The 17,709-nt window shown below is 43.2% G+C and overlaps 1 protein-coding gene across 9 annotated transcripts in view; it reads left to right on the forward strand.

Annotated features, from left to right (window-relative positions):
* The first annotated feature begins 2,658 nt into the window (after positions 1–2,658).
* The window catches only part of PLCE1 (phospholipase C epsilon 1), a 324,803-nt gene continuing 309,752 nt past the window's right edge, over positions 2,659–17,709 (forward strand). For 3 of the 9 annotated variants that reach the window (XM_058697212.1, XM_058697216.1, XM_058697217.1), the window contains exon 1: positions 2,662–2,840. The gene's annotated coding sequence lies outside the window, so the exon portion shown is untranslated. Of the gene's footprint in view, positions 2,841–17,709 lie in introns of all 9 variants that reach the window. The other 6 variants (XR_009252465.1, XM_058697220.1, XM_058697215.1 and 3 more) reach the window with 4 other exon arrangements.

Below are 17,709 nucleotides of genomic sequence, written 5' to 3' on the forward strand. Positions count from 1 at the left end.
AGCAACAACCATGAACTCAGAGACCACCCCCCCATCTAAAAAATTAACAGGATAGGAGAGGAAGAAAATAGGGAGATGACTCCATTTCTTAAAATGATTTTATGATTTAAATTCCCTAGTCCCATCATTTATAACTTATTTAAATCAATTTCCATCAAATGAAGACCATTATGTAACAGGTTCAAAAAAGATGTGGGCTTTCTTCTGAAATTTCAGACAGAGACACACTATATTTAAATAGAGTTTCCACAGCATTATTTCTTGGGGCTTTTGTTTTTGTTGTTTTTGACTCCGCCAAATTGTCTTGTATACAAAGATGCATAACTTAATTTATTGAAGCTGAATTTTCCATGGAAACTATCCAGTGCTCCCCCAATTCTCCCACTTTATCTGACAGTCTTTCTTCCTCCAGATAATGGCTGGCAGCAACCCACAGCATGGAGGTTATATGCTGCACTTTTGAAAAAGTCTTGAATGGAGCCATTGTTCCCCTGAGATGGTCTGCATGTTTCACTGAACAGAGAGCAGGGTGTAAAAAAGGCACCTTGTGTGCAACTGTTGGCGAGGTTGGGAAGTGAATTAAAATCTCCAGAAAGTCTGGGCAGTGCTGTTCAGAGGAGCAACGAACCCTCTGGAAGCACTGTTAGCTCAGACATTCCAATGCGGTGAGGCAGCCTCAGGGACATGGCTCCCTCCAGTCTCATTTAGAGAGGGAGCGAGGGGGCGAGCAAAGGACATTGATTTGGACGTGCTCTCTCTGCAAAGATTTAGGGAAGGTGCTCTTTTCCAGGCATGGGATGATGTCGATTATCACACTTAGGTAACTTTCCTGTCCAATGGACCTAGGTTTGCTTTGGTTACTAATGGTGTGATGACTCATTTGGAGGATTCAATGTTAACTGCTTGTGCATCCACAAGTTTGTAGCAATGTAATTCCCATGTGCCTTTTTTTTTTTAAAAACAAGTCTTGGGGGGCTACAGGTGACTGATAATGTTTGACATTACTAGATTCATTAAGTGAATTCTAAAACCATAATGGAAAACAGTATAATAAATAAATAGCCTACCTTGTTTATTGTCAGCGATGGTTCCTTTTTCCTGGCTCCTCCATTCACCTGTCCAGCATGGACTCAGGGATTGCAGGAAATGACCATTCCCTATTGCTCTAGTGCTGAAATCTCGAGCTCTTAATGAACAAAGAGTTTCCTCAGTGTCCTCTGCAGAGACCTTTCCAAAACCAGCTCTTAAGGGAGGCAGTCATGTTGATTTTCATTAAAATCCTAGTGGTGAGAAAACAGCAAAACAGTTAAGGGTCAGGCTGGCAGATTCTTTATAGGCAGAATTCTTGGTGTCCTCCTATGCATTCTTGCTCCAATCTCTCCTGTGCCCTGGAGGCTCAAAGGAGGGGAGGTCACTTTTAAGAGCAACCTGAGAGGGTCGAACTCTCTTGAGGAGGAGGAAAGTGTGTGGGAGGAGATGGTGACCTTCCAGGTAGAGGATCAGCCTGAACACTGGTACAGAGTTGGAGTGGAAGAGACCTTACATTGGGTGGTCCATATAAAGCATGATGAGGTGGGTTCCTACAGTATGTGGAGTTAGTTTGGAAGGCAGTAGGGAGCCTCTGAAGGTTTCTGCACATTTAAAGTTGTAGAAGAGGGAAAATAAAATGACTGTGGTAAGAGGGATGATTAGTCCAGGAAGAGAACAGATGAGAGGGGTTATGGGCCTCAGGAATTGGTCCAGATTGAATGTACCAGGTGTCAGACCTATGGAATTGGTCATTAGTCCATCAAAATTGGTAAAGACGAGGGGAAAAGGGCGGGGGTGGGGAATGATAATTTGATTTTTCTCCAGGTTCCTGGCTCTCTTGTCAAGTGGGTCTAATAACCACCCAGCACCCATGGAAGGATTTGTGCAGAGCCTGCAGTTTCTGGCAGGGGTTGAACATCCGCATGTTCGCTTCAGCAATGACAGGGCACTGGATTTGGAGTCCACGGACCTGAATGGCCACTATTACCAGTAAAAGGAGTATTTCCAGAGCTTGGCACAGCGCCAGGCCCGGTATGGTGCTCAGTAAAACCTGTTAAATTAATGACTGAAGGGGTTCGACACCTGGTGCTTCCATTTACCAGAGTAACCTGGGTCAAGCGACCTATCCGCCACAAGCCTCAGTTTCCAGAAGTGTCAAACAGGGCAGGTCCCCGGGAAGAAGGTGTGAGCTAAAGTTCCCGCGGCCTGGGATGCCCAGAGTTCCCGCCTCCCCACAGCCGGGCGGCCCGGCAGCGCTCTCGCCCGCCCCCGCCTGGGCCCCGGGCTGCCGACAGCCCGCGGGGCCCGAGGCCGAGCGGGGGTCTCGCGGCGGGCCTCCCGGGCGGGGGTGGCGGCCGGGTCCGCCCCTCGCCCCCTCCTGCTCCGCGCGGCCCTTGCCGGGGGCGGGCCCCGCCTCAGGCCGCTCCCCCGGCCGCCCGGGGGCCCGCGGCGGCGCTCGCGGCCTCTCACCCGGGGCGGGCGAGTTCTGGGAAAGGCCGGCCCAGGGCGGGGGCCCCCGCTGCCGCCCGCGCCGCCGTGCCGTCCCGGCAGCGCGCAGAGCCCAGGGGCGCGGAGCGAGGGAGCGGCGCCCGCGGGGGCGCACACGCTAGAGCGCGGCGGGCGGGAGGGCGGGCGGCGCGCCCCGGGCTCTGCCTCCCGGGCACTTGCCTGTGGCTGTGGCGCGCCGCTGGCACCCGCTCCGCCGCTGACACACGGTAGCGGGGACACCGACGCCGCTAGCGACAGGCGCGTCCCAGAGGGGACGCTGCACTTGGGGACTCGGTGCGGCGCGACTGGCCCGAAGAGCAGAGGTGAGGAGGCAACCGTGTGGCTCGGTTCCCGAGGTTGGCGCCGGGGAGAGGTGGGCGCTTTCTGTGCGACTCCCGCGTATCCGCGAGGGCGGCCGCGTGGGTCGGTACCTGGCGCGGGGGCCCGGGCCCCGCCCCCACCCGGGCGACCCGAGGCCGGGCTCCGAGGGCGCGCGGGCCACTCCGGCCCGAGGGCGCCCTGAGCGCCGACTTCGCTGCCCTCACACGTTTGCCTCGGTCTCCGCCGCGTTTTCTGTATGCTTGTGGAGGCGGCCAGCCCAAGGAGGGAAAACATAAGTTCTCTTTGAGGCGGCACCTAGCAACAGGATTTCAAGGAAGGTGCCCACGAGATAGTTCCTGGAGAGACTGAGCTACATCAAGTCCTAGAAAATCCCATGTTGGACCTGGGCTCACTTTAACTGGTAATTGGGATGGCCACGTCTTTTAAAATGTTTTCTAGTGCTGCGATAATGAGTAACATAGAGCCAGAAGCCCGCCGTTGTGGCTAATAACAAATGCGCAGTATAAATTGTATGGGTTTGTTTTTTTTTTAATCCTTGCCTGGTGTTTAATCCATGAGACAGTGGGTTCAACCGACTCAACCAATTGTTCCGTGTAAGAAAGATTCATCGTTTAAAGATTTATCAGCATCATTTTCACTAGCTCCCTGAAGAGATGTTACGGGAGATTCACTTCATCGGAAAGTTTTATTTGCATGCTGTTCATAATTGTAGTTGCATTTATGCAGAATTTGCTGGTAGATCTTTTAGATCCTTGCAAGATTAGGCACTTTTCCTTGCGTTTCTCGTCGGCACCCCTGGTAGGATAGGGTGGGGCCTCGACCGCAGAATGGGCACAGGGGAGGCCAAGAATGCTGGACCCACTAGGGAGAATTTTTGAAAACTTTTCTTGGGTGGTTGGTGAAGGTGACCCCATAGATACTGTCCCACAGTGTGTCCCTGTGGGAGAAGGGGAGTTGAACTATCTCTGGATGATGTATGCAGCCATGTCTTCACGAATACTTTCTAAAGAATGCCTGATGATGCTGTCAGCTAGAATGTCCTTTCCTCTTCCCAAATGCCCTTCCTGCCCCTTTTCACCATTCTAAATCCTAACCATCCTTCAGACTGAGTTTTGTTGCTGCTGTGAGGCCATCCCAGGTCACCCCAGCCCCAAATAGTCAACCTGCTGCTGCTGGGATTCCTGCAGCATTTTACCTTCCTGACCTCTCTTTTCTTCCAGAGTTATTTATGTGCACGTCTCATTTTTCCTACTGAAGGCATTAATGGTGGCTTTCTTAGCACAGTGCTTGCGACTAGAAGGCCCTGTGAAATAATTGTGGGCTGCTATTAAGTGTTAAGACTTTTGTTCTTTGATTCAAATCTTTACTTTGGAGAAGATAGTATAAATGAAAGGATATATTGAAAAACATAATATTTACCATTTATGTGTCCTCCATTTACAGGCCGACAGAGGAAATTTTCTTTATACCTAGGAGCCATGCATAGTAATTATCTTTGGTCCATGCCTTGGGACCAAGTAAGAGGTGAGACTGAGCTGTAGGGACGTTCTTCCAGTCCTTCTAGTAACACAAGCTCCTTGGATGTGCTCCAAGGTTGACCTGTGTCATTAAAAATTCCATGCTCAAGTGGGTTGTGGTGAAGCTAGATTCCAGTGAAGGTGGTTGGTTTTCTTTTTTATTTGCAACTGTTCTTAGTCACAGTCTCTTCTGGGTTTTTGTTGTGTACTTAAAAAAAATGAATTTAATGTGCAATTTGTTACTTACAAATTTCTAAATGAATAAAGGATAATTGGAAAGAATTGTGCATGATGTTTTTTTAAGAGCAGAGAGCAGGGAATGTTTCTCATGCTTGGGCAGGAGGAGATATTTGCACAGAGTGAGCCCGCTCTGCATGTGTATGTGTTGGCAGTCCCCAACTGCCACACACCTGGCTGGCAGGCAGCCTACGGAGGACAACAGCTGCTTCAGCCCAGACTCCTCTCTCTCTGGCTGGGCTACCTCTGCTGGGGGTGGGTGGGAGGAGAGGGGGATTCCTGGGGAACACAACAATTAAGAGCTTCTGGATTTAGAAGGAAACATAGGGAAGCTGTTAGAGAAAGTAATAGTGGCTTGTTTGATCAAGTTGCTTTCCTGCTCACATTTGGTTGACATCTTGGCATTGAGCAAGTGGGAATTTGGTTGGAGAGAGGGAAGGCAGGTGATAGGGAGCATGGCACTGTGGTAGAAGGCCTGGGAGGTATGATGGGGCTTAGAGAAGCATGTGGACCAGTTATGTGGGATCCCCAAAAAGGGAGTTGGAGATGGAGAAGTGGGGAGGGTAAAGATGATGTCAAAGATGTACTTTGCCATGGGCCAAGCACAAGGCCTAGAAAGGAAGAGATGACTCTCTTCAGCATCACGTGGTCTTCTCTGCTCTCAGGGTGCAGGACTCAGGCTTACGTTTACTAAAGCTATATTTCATCTGTGTTATGGCTTAAATGGGTTTTCATGGGCCACGTTGGATCCTAGCCCTCTATAGCTGCGCCATCAGTATGGTAGCCACAAGCCACATATGGCTCTTGGCTTTAAATTCAAATTAGTTAGAATTAAATGAAATTAATGAACCAGACTTCAAGAGCTCAGTACTTACATGTGGCTAGTTGCTGCTCTACCAGACAGTTAAGATACAGGACATTTCCATCGTTTCAGAAATCCTGTCCTGGAATATTGTTCTAAAGGGTTCATGCCTGTTCATCGCCAAGGTACTGATTTCTGAACCAAATTTAGTCATAAATTAAAATGTTCCTGTTTATAATGCTCTAGCAAGTCTATTTAGATGCAAATCATGGTAGCAGTTGTTGTTGGTAACATTTCTGCAGAGCTTACGGCATTCCAGGTAGTGTTCTAAGTACTCTACATCTGTTAACTCATTTCATTCGAACATTCATTCTGGCAGCAAGTGCCAGAGACGTGTTATCCCTTACCTGCAATTCTAAAATCAAAACAAGCTCTGAAAACTGGTTTTCATAAGTTTGGCTACAAAATTTGGTCTGACTTGACATGAGGTAGTCTTTATTTTTCTCACCTGGTGAGAACTGTTCATACATTCTTATTTCAGAAAGAATGGACATGTTTGCTGTGGATCCTACCAACAGTGTTATGTGATATATGGCACACGGTACTGTCTTACCATTATAAAAGCCAAAAATCTTCTGATTTGGATAAAGGAGTATGGACCTCCATTATCATGTGCATCTTAAAGATGGGGAAACCCGGGACCTAAAAGGTTAAGTAACTTTCATGGGTCATAGCAAGAAAGTGCCAGAGCCAGGAGGCAGTCAGAGCAGGCTGGCTTCAGAGTCCATTCCCTTGACCACTGTGCTATTCTGCATCAGCCTCTGGTCTCTTCACCCAAAACAAACAAATGGCCACTTTTTTTGGCTGGGTGAAGCCAGATAGCTATAACTCCGCTGATTAGAAAGTTTCAGGTAGGGCTGTGGCTAAATTGTTTAGCAGTTGAGGTTGAGATGCTATGAATGGTTAGTTAAATCACGTGTGCTTAGCAGTTGTTTGCCTTTCCCCTTTCCACCTTGTGCCCATCATAGTTGATTTTGAGCCATTCGCCATGTAGGAACTGATAGAAAATTTGAGCCATTCACCGGGTAAGAACTGATAGAAAAAGAGGCCATTCATCATGGTATTGGTAAAATTACTGGGCCCTTGTTGAAACCAGTGGCATGTGGCAGGTTATATACTCATAACTGTTATGGGGTAGAAGGCAGGGGGGATGGTTTGGCCCTGGTGTATACTGACTGCTGAACACTGGTGGGGCCACTCTGGTGGCCCACAGGGGTTCTGAGACTTCCTGGTATGCTTTCAGAGGATCTGGATCCGTGTGACTCAGTTGGAAGTCTCTTCACAGGAGACTGTGAGTTCCTATCTTCTTTTTGGAGGTTGACTAGAACTGCAGACCTGGCCCAGGGTCGGGAATGGGCTTTTCACTTTCCCTCCCCAAGTGGTGGCAAGACTAAGTGGTCCCTTCCTGGGTATACTTGAAGAAATTCTTAATTAATCCCAAGGTTTCTCCTTTGAGTATAATAAAATGTTCTGAGTGCTTCACTATTTGTGTGAATCTTTTAGTTTGGGCTCTGCAGGACCCCTGTCTCTCTGTATCCAGGGAGCATTTTGCCTTTTATGGCACAGTCTCTGAGGCCCCTGATTGTCATGGTGCAACCCTTTTCCCCTCCCCCTAAGTTATAATAGCTTAAGGTGTAGGGAAAAGGTATTCTATTGGTGAAATACAAGGACACTAGAATCAAACTTACCTGGTTTACATAGGCTTTACCACCTATTAGCTGTACAACCTTAGACAAGAAATTATCCTTTCTGTAGGGTAGTAATTTTACAGGGTTGCTGTGAGACCTGAGTAAGATTTAAAGCACTTAAAGCACTTTGCATAGTGCCAGGTACATAGTGCTCAAAAAGTTAGCTACTAATATTATTGTGCTTGCCCTCTGGGTCTACCTTAGCCTTGCCAGTGTGCAGTTTTAGACTTTGGAGAGGCATGTGTCGTAGGCTGAATAATTCCAATAGTCGTCTAAAGGTCCAAGTCTTAATCCCCAGAACCTATAAATATGTTACTTTACACGACAAAAGGGACTGAGCAGATGCAATTAAAGATTTTAAGATGAGGAAATTATCTGGGTGGGCCTAGTCTGATCAAGAGGGTCCTTATAAAAGTGAGGCAAGAGGATCAGAGTCTCTAGTAGGAGGTAGAGGTTATGAGCCAAGCAATGCAGGCCTCTTAGAAGCTGGAAAAGGCAAGAAAATGTATTCTTCCCTAGAGCCTCCAGAAGAAATGCAGCCCTACCAACCCATTTTAGACTTCTGATCTTCAAAACTGTAAGATAACAAATTTGTGTTGTTAAAGCCACAGAAACTGTGGCAATTTATCACAGCAACAATAAGAAACTAATATGGCATGGAAGAGAAACCAGAAAGTGGTTGGGTGCAGAAACAAAAGCTCTCCTAATAAGGGAACGGTAACATCCAATACCTAGGGCAAACCTTGCTGGGTACTGTTCTGAGTACTTTACGTGTATTAACCTGTCATCCTCACAGCCGCCTTCTGAGATAGGTGCTTTTGTGTTCTGCAGATCAGAGAAGAGGAAACTGAGGCACCGAGAGGTTCAATAACTTTCCCGAGGTTACACAGTTAGTAGTGGCAGAGCTAGAGTGTGATGCCAAGGAGTCTGACGCTATTACGTGTTACCCACACTACTCCCCGAAGCAGGCATTTATTTCTGTCTGCTTAGTCTGACAGTATCAGCCCCTGAACAGTATGTTACTGTATGGAAGGAAAAGATAGTATTTGAATCAGTGAGAAGGAGGGCAGTGTAGTCCCCCCATTGCCCCAAAAGCCTGGTACTGAAGTGCTCGGCGAGTTTTTGCCATTGCCGTCTCAATGCCGGAGGACGCCGACTCTGGGAGCAGTTCTTGTGCAGGCCTCCCTCTCGTTCCCACCTCTGTTCTTACAGCAGCCCCGCTCACTCACCACAGACCGCTGGCCCAGGAGTCCTGTTGGCTCTGCTTCCCACCTCTGCCTGTTTATTGGATTTGCCTCATTCCTGACTCTCTGCTCCAACCCTGAATTCCACCTTCTTCTGGCCCCTCAAATGCTCAAACTTGAGATGGTTAGTGTCAGGGGATAGTGAGGTACCACTGTGACTCTTGAGGCCGGGGGGAGGGTTATTTTTGCCTTTTTCCTTTGGTTTAGCTGGCTATTGTTGGTTTTCTAGCTGTGCTGCTTTTGTCTCTCAAGCACATAATTCAGAGTGGTATTGGTCGAAACCAGTGGTTTTCAAACTATGTTCCAGGAGTGTTTGGGGCCTCCGCCAGGTGAAGGATATGGTAGGAGAAGACCTCAGCCCTTCACCCTGCTTCTGCCCTGCAGCCTTGCTCTTATTAATTTTATTTATATATTGAAGTTCTGCTTTAGATTTGTCCTGGAAGGGCAGTTCTATTGCTCGAGAGGCAGAGAAGTTTGAGAGGAACCAACCTGCATGTTAAGGCACTCTGAAGAAGACCTTTAGCCCAGAGACTTGGATGTGCAAGATATATAACTCTGTATTTTCTCTAATTGCATTTTACAAATTTGGGATTTGGATACATGTTGCTTAGATCTGTTTACCCCAACTCTACTACTTATATACAATCTGCATAACCTTCGTCTATTGGGACCTAAACTTCCTCACGTATGTAATGGGAGGGGCAATAGAATCTACATAATAGATGATTCATGCAAAGGGCTTAGAACAGTGCCTGATTCACAATAAAAATTCAACAAACACTAGCTCTCAGGATCGTTTTTAAGTCTCCCAATGACACAATAGAAGAAGAAACTAGCCTTGTGTCTTCACAGGGTTCTGCTCTCCTAATGGGGCTGCAGCTGGAGGTCTGCTGTTCCTCCTCTCTCTGCCTGGTTACCACTGAGCTTTCCATTGTCCCTGACCGCAGGTGACTTCAGGTGCAGTAACTTGAGGCTGCCTCTACAGCAGCCTCGCCTCCTCAAGGTCTCTGAGGTCTCACTACCCTCTGCCAGGAAGCAGGGTCCCTGCTACTTTTAGGATTTGCAAGACATTTCTTCTTTCCTCCCCTGCCTGCCAGATGTAAGGGCTGGGATGAGAGGAGCAAAATGAAACTCCCGTCTCCTCCCTTTTTCTTCTCCAAGGCATTTCGTCCATAATACAGACTGAACACTGTTGAATCCTTTCCTCTCTACCCTTAGGACTTAACAAAATGTAAACATAAACGGGGTGGCTAAGCTTGACAGGGTTATTGGTCACACAGTGCTGGTCAGTGCCATTATCTACTTAGTGGTGGCATTGCTGCACACTCTGTGGCGTGATCTGCTCTGGTGGCCCCAAGAAAATGTGATCCATTTATAAAAGTACTGGTAAGTCTCCCTTAAGAGGGGCTGATTATGAGTCCTTATAAGTCCAGAGATACAACAAAACACAATGATCATTTATATGTTTTTAATGCCTTATAAGAACAACTGCATTATAATAATAAAACAGTAGGGCTGCAATATTCAGAATTAAGGAAGAGGCAGAAGCAAGGAGAGACTCTGTTTTGATGACTTCATTTTAGGTTTAAACTATATAATACAACTGACTATGGAAAATCCAGGGAATGGAAAAAAATCACGGGGAAAAACACATGTGACTGAGTATATACTATACACATCTGGGATTAAAATATCATATAACAGAGTTTAATTTGGATATCACTGGATTTGGTTCAAGTTACTGTCATTTCTAAAGAAGTTTCAATTCATTTGTTATTATTAATAACATGAACTCAGATTTCATTGATGAACATATTTTCACCTATGGTTTGTTTGCCTGGGAGAATTGAAGCCCTCTCTGGCAGTCTGGTTTGTCAATTTCAGAGAGGTGGTTAAAATTCACAGAAGTTAAAAACTTTTGGCATGAAATGTGTTCCTCCCCCCCTCCCCTCCCCGCCCCAAGGCAGAATGAATTTGGATGATAGGGCAAAGTATAAACCTCACTCTGTCTGCAGTTTTGTTAACTGCTGGGGTCTGAGCAGATTTAGATTCACTTCTTTGCCACTCAGCAGGCTCAATAACTCAGGCCCTAACTCAGCCTGGTTTACTGTGTTTGAGGTTTTTCTTTCATCGTGCCTCCGGCATGGTTTTACAATTCATACTGGGAGGGATTGGTAAAGCTCCAGGCGGTTGTGAAAGAAATATGCTCAATTATTATTTGAACCTAACAGAGGAAGGTAAGAATTTCTTGAGCTAATATACACAGAAGCTAGAGAAATTTACAAAAAGAACTCCAAAAAAGTGACCATCATCCACTATGCAACATAGCAGTCAGACAGCCTTGCAGGTTCTCCCATGACCACCCCTTGCTGACTGAGAATGGGCGGAGCCTCACCAATGCCAAGTCATGGGATGGCTGACAACAGGTGAAGTGTGTTCCCGACTCAGGCAGGCAAGCCCAGATCAAATTAGTTACAGAGGATAAGAGTGTGCTTATTTCTAGCCACACCGTATAGTTCTAATGAATTATCACTATCTTAGCACAGATCTAAAATATGTCACCTATTTAGGATATACTAATTAAAAAAAAAGAATCTTTAATCCAAACAATTTTAACAACTACAATTCTTTTACTTATTATTTTTTAAAATTTTTAATTGTTAATGCAGACGTTATATACCCATTTATGACTTGTTTATTACTTTTTTATTATGTGCTATGTCATCCAACAGTGAAAAATGAGGGCTAGAAAGGAAGGGTCCAATTGTCTCCCTCTTACTTTTAAAGTTGAAAGAACTGGTCTCCTTGAGAGACTCAAGGATTTGATCAAAGCCACCTAGCTGGGGAGTGGCAAAACTGAGACCTTTGTTTCAAACAGAATTAAGACCATACTGTAGATATATAATACTCAATTTTGAATCCTGGGTTCTTTGCCTAACAGTCCATCATTAAGATGTTTGCACATTAGAGGCGGCTGGGTGGCTTAGTTAAGAATCTGACCCTTGATTTCGGCTCAGGTCATGATCTCATGGCTTCATGAGTTCAAGTCCTACATCAGGCTCAGAGCTGACAGCATGGAACCTGCTTGGGAATCCCTCCCTCTCTCTGTCTGTCTCTCTCTGCCCCTCCCCTTCTCACACTTTATCTGTCTCTCTCAAAATAAACAAATAAAATTGACAACAACAGCAACAACAACAAAAGATGTTTCCACATCATTTGGTGTTTCCAAACTTTGATTTCAGTGGTTGGGTCTCATTCTATCATGTGGTCCCATGGAGGGCTTATCCATTCCCCTACTGCTGGAAATTCCGCTGTTGATCCCTGATTTTTTTTCTATTTAAATACCTCTCCATTGCCTAGATCTCTCATTCTGTCTTTAGCACAGAGTCCCTGGAAGTGGAAATACCACAAATCAAAGTGTAGAATTTTCTTAGAGACCCCTGATACGTACTGCCAAAATGCTCTCCAAAAAGGTTGTACCAATTTGTGCTTCTACTTCTGATATACTAGAGTAGTCTTTCCAGTGGATGTCAGTGAAAGATACTAGACTTGGTGTTTCATAGTTTGTGCATTTCTTTGCTTACTAGAAATAAATATACATATTGATAAATATATAACACATTATTGTGCTTTTTTGGTTGTTTGTCATTTTTGTCCATTTATCTTTTTTTAACTTGAGACTTCTTCATGAATTAAGAATATAACATTCCTGCATCCTATATTTTTATAAGTAATTTCCTGTCTTTGTCACTTGCTACTGTTTCTCTCAACTAGCATTTTTCTTTTTTTTTTTTTTAATTTTTTAAATGTTTATTTTATTTTTGAGAGAGAGACAGAGTGTGAGTGGGGGAGGGTCAGAGAGAGAGGGAGACACAGAATCTGAAGCAGGCTTCAGGCTCCAAGCTGTCAGCACGAGCCTGATGCGGGGCTCAAAGTTAGCATTTTTTCTTGATTGCAAAACAATATGTTTATTTTGGGAAATAGAAGTATGATAAAGAAAAAGTCCAAAAATCAACCACAATTCTATTGTCTAGAGTAATTACTAACATTTGGTTCATGGCTTTCTAGGGTTTTTTTTTCCTGTTTTTTTTTTTTTTTCCCAAATTGAGATCATGTTTTCATGTTTTATAAGTTTTCACCTAACTTTGTTAAGCATAATTAAGCAGATTATGTTTACCCCCACTATGGGATACTATATATATTAATGAAATATCATATTTTTGAAATGTTTAGCATGTTTTTTAACATATAGAAAATTTTAATTTCCATATGACCAGACAGATCTAGTCCTTCCTGATAATTACTTCCATGGCCTTTAAATTTGTAGTCTTTATCTATTTTCTATGATTATATTTTTTAGCTTTTCAGGCTTAAAAAAAATTTTTTTTTAGTGTTTATTTATTTTTGAAGGAAAGAGAGACACAGTGTGAGCAGGGGAGGGGCAGAAGAGAAGGAGACACAGAATCCAAAGCAGGCTCCAGGCTCTGAGTTGTCAGCACAGAGCCTGATTCGGGCTGAACCCATGAGCTGTGAGATCATGACCTGAGTGGAAGTCAGAGCTTAAGTGACTGAGCCACCCAGGTGCCCCTAGCTTTTCAGGGGCATTTTACATTCAAATTTTCATTTGGAATAAGTTTTTTTGTACATATTATTAGCTGAAGATCTAACCTGTTTTCTAAATACTTAATTTTCCTTAATAATATATTTATTCCTCATATATATTTATATTCCTTATATAATTTCCCTCAATAATACATACATTGGATAATCCTAGGCAACTTCTAATCTCATTTTGTATATTCTAAAGTTAGTTTCAGGCATAAGATAATCTATCTTCAAATGCTTGAGTACCTCACTGTTTTATTTATGTTAGCCTTATAATATATATTAGTATCGCATAAAGGAAGTTCTCTCTCATTATAGCTATTCAAATTTTCTTTATTATTACTATTTTTTGCTTTTTATTGCAAATTAAACTTTGAGACATTTTGTCAAATCTCAAAAATCCACTGAGATTCTGACTGGGATTGAAATAAATCTATATATTAATTCAAGAAGAATGAATGTCTTTATAGTAATTAGTCTTTACATTCTGGTATGTTTATTTTTCTTTTCTAAAAAAAATTTATCACTGAGGTATAATTTATATACAATGTTATATTAGTTTTAATTGTGCAATATATTGATTTGACAATTCTGTACATTACTCAATGCTCATTACAATGTGTCATCACCACCTGTCACCATAAACGTTATTACAGTATTATTGACTATCTTCCCTATGCTGTAGTTTTCATCCCTAAGACTTATTTATTATATATTAGGAGGTTTATACTTTTTAATCACCTTTATCTAATTCACCCATCTGTCCCCCCACCTCCAGTTTGTTGTCTGTATTTAAGGGTCTGTTTGTTTGTTTATTTGTTTTGTTTTTTAGATTCCATGTACAAGTGAAATCATATAGTACTTGTCTCTCTCTGTCTGACTTATCTAACTTAGCATAAGGCTCTCTAGGTTCATCCATGTTGGATGACCATGTTTCATTCTTCTTTATGGCTGAGTAATATTCCATTGTATACATATACCACATCTTCTTTATCCTTTCAGTATGTTTCTTAATTTACTCGTTTACTCAAATGTCTCTCAGTTAAGTTTTGTAGTAACCTTCATATTATATTTCTCTTATTTTTAAAAAATGTTTTTTATTTAATCATCTTAATCTTTTAGCTGATTCTCTTGAACTTTCTATGTGGAGAATTGTATTATCCACAAGTAATGATTATTTCTCTTGTGAATCAGAAATTCCAGAGTATTATTGACTAAGAATAAGGATCATAGACCTTTTAATTTAATCCTGATTTTAATGGAAATGCTTTTCATATTCACTAAGAAATATAACATTGTCTTTTGTTTTTAAAAAGCTTAAATCACTTTGAGAAAGTAATTTTGTAGTCACATATTTTAAAAAAGAAATAAAAGGAAGTTGCATTATGTCACATGCCAAAAGGGTAATCTTTGAGGTGATTTAATGCTTTTTTCACATTTGACCTACTGCTGTGTTGCATTACATTAACAAATCTACCATTAAACCATGCTTGCAGTCTTGTTGTGGCAATTTATTATCATTGTATTAATTAATTATATCTCTAAGATAGAGGTTAATCTAGAACCCATTTGGATTGTACTTTGGAATTCTTTTTAGCTAGATTTTAGCCATGGTCATCAAAGGCTGCTGTTAAAATTAGCTGCTGCTCCTGGGTATGCATAGACTGGATTCCAGGAGACCACCCTGTGCTTTCCTGAGAGTGACAGGGGCAGCCTCCAATATGGTGAGGAGCTAGAGATGCTGTTTGTGTGGCAAAGTAAGTAGGATAAAGTGCATATCAGAGATGGTTTAACTGGGGCTCTTCCTGTGTTGTGAAAATGCGATCAATGCTCTTTTTTTTTTTTTTTTTTAAATACTGGGGACACTCATGCTTCTTTGTGTCTCTCATAAGATAGGCAGAATGGGAACTCTGCCATTAGAGGGTTAGGCACCATCCCTGAGGATACCAGACACCAAAGACAGATCTTTTCTGGAGCAATGGGATGTTAAAGCAGCACTGAGGCAAACCCAAAGGACAAGCTTGGGCTGCATCATTGCCTAAGAATCTAGTAGTTGTCAATTTCGGTGTCAAGGCTTAATTTAGCTGAAAGGTTAAAAAAAAAAAAAGTGTTCCTAAGGCACATGAAGAGAAAGAAAGAAGGCAGTTACAAAGCTTAAAAATACTAAATGGTGAATACTGTTAAGTGTGTATTTCACAGCTGTAGGGTTGAGACACTGACCCCGAAATGTTGCTACTGTGTTGGTGTCTTTGTGGAGAAGTTGGGGAGAGTCTGAGCCTCAGATGTAGGGGGTGGTTGGTTGTCTCTTCTCACTCTTGCTACTTACATGTCACCCTTCATTGCCTGCCTCCTCATTCTTTTCTACAGTTTTGTTTTTTCCCAAACTTCTTTTCTCATCCATTCATCACTCATATACACAGAGGTCACGTTGAGTCACTCCTGTGTGTCAGCAACTGTGCTTGCTGATGGGATGAGCAATACCCCCAAAGCTGCTGCCTAACCTGGGCTTACCTGAGCCAGGTGATAATGCGGGTGAGAACCTGACAGTTTCTGTGATTTGTGAAACAAGAAGTTACTAACTCTCTCCCTTTCTCTATAGCTCGGACATTTATTCATGTATGGAAGGGTAGTGTAAACTTTATGAGTGAGGAATCATTTATAAGCCATAAAATATGACAAGATTTTGTTAAAGGGGCTTGGTTAAAACTGTGGCTTGACTCATGGGAAAGATGCTTCTTGGGCTGCTACTTGGTGTTTCCTTGAGTAAATCATTTTCACCCTCATTTCTTCCCTTTGGAAGACATTTTTTTTTTTTCAACTTGAAGGATTCTGGAAGCAAGGGCTGCTAAGCCTAAAGAACGTGGCACATTCCAAGGAACAGACGAGAAATGCACAAGAAGAGGTCACCTTGTGACTGGCTCTATTCAGTGTAGAGGCTCAGGGGAAAACTTGAGAGCATGCCCAGGATGCTGGTTGCTGTTGTATTGAGGAAGGCATTCCGGTCCTTCTGGAGTAACTAGTTTACATAAATGCTCGGCTATTGATTTACTGCTTTATTACACTTTTTTTTTTTTTTTTGGAATTGACTACTATTGATTGGTTCTGTAAAGAGGATTAACTGTATTCCTAATTTGAAACCAGTGATTTGTCATTAAAGAGCTTTCAGTTCAGTTAGGGAGACACAGGACACAAATACTTGAAATTTTCAGTATCCTTACAAAGAAACGGTGGAGTCTCTGGCCATTTGTTCCATGACTTGAGTCCAGGAGAGGAAGCTCTGGGTTGGAGTCTTCTGGTACAAGGTGAGGGGGGCTTAACTGAGGCATGGTGTGGCTTGATAGAAAGAAGGGAAAGGTGTTCCTGCTTGGGAAAAGGTGAAGCAGTCCTCAGAAGGTTTGTTCACAGGAGAGTGTTAGTCAGCCAGGTGGGCAGGGGCTCCTTTGAGGCCTCTCTTTCCTTGTTTGCCTGCATAAATGCTGGGGTTACTTAGGTTAAATCCACTGTCATGAGTTGTGTTTCACCTTTGCATCAATGGTTCCAGATCTTTTTGTGCTCTTCTTGAGCTCCACACCTGCATATCCAGCTGCCTGTGTGACATCCTCCCAAAACTTGTGTCTCAAATTGAGCTCAGTCTTTTCCCAAACCTATTTCTCCCATGTTCCTTATTGCAGTGACTGACTTACCGATACCCTCAGCTCTCCAAGGCTACTCCTGAGTCCATGGTCTCTTAGCACTGCAGGCTTCGCCTTCCCATTTCAATATCTGCCTTTCCCAATAGAGCATATGCTCCATAGGAGCAGCTATTACTGTCAGTGCTCCCTTCTCCTGTCTCCAGCCCCAGCATAGTACTGAGTCTGTGACAAATGTTGATTGATTGCATGAACTGAATTACCTGTCCATTCTGCCTCCTAAAAATTTCTCTAGCTAGACAGACCTCAGTTTGAAATCCAGCTTTACTAGCTGGGTAATGTTGATTGAGCTATCTTTTAAATTTTATTTTGAGATAATTTTTGATTTACATAGTAATCTACTTTCTTTAGTTTTTTTTTTTTAAATGTTTATTGAGTTTTGAGAGACAGAGAGCAAGCAGGGGTAGGGCAGAGAGAGAGGGAGACATAGAATCCGAAGCAGGCTCCAGGCTCCGAGCTGTCAACACAGAGCCTGATGTGGGGCTCAAACTCAAAAACTGTGAGATCATGACCTGAGCCGAAGTCAGACACCTAACTGACTAAGCCACCCAAGCGCCCCAACATAGTAATCTATTTTTAATCTCACTTTGCATCAGTTTCTGAATCCATAAAATGAACATAATCATCGTACCTACCTCATAGATTTGTGGTGGGTTAAATGAAATAAAGCACCGTGAAACATTATTAGTGTGTTTGACAGGTGCGTACTCTATACTGTTACAAAGTTAGGTTTGAAGCTAGAATGTTGAAGGCCTTCAAGGCAGGTTAAGAGGTGTGTATTTTATCTTTTAGAAGGTAAGGATCCATGGAAGTTCCCAACTGTGGTGGAAAAACCACAAGCTCTGGAATCAACAGACAAGGGTTCAGATCAAAATTCCAGCAACTAATAGCTGTGAGGCTTTTTGCAAATCACCTTGCAAATTCTCGACCTTAGTTTTAAAACCTCCAAAATTAGGACAATAATACCTTGTACCAGGGATTGTTGTATGACCTAGGCAGCCATGTGAG

This window comes from Neofelis nebulosa, chromosome 13 (assembly GCF_028018385.1).
Source record: "Neofelis nebulosa isolate mNeoNeb1 chromosome 13, mNeoNeb1.pri, whole genome shotgun sequence".
NCBI lineage: Eukaryota > Metazoa > Chordata > Mammalia > Carnivora > Felidae > Neofelis > Neofelis nebulosa.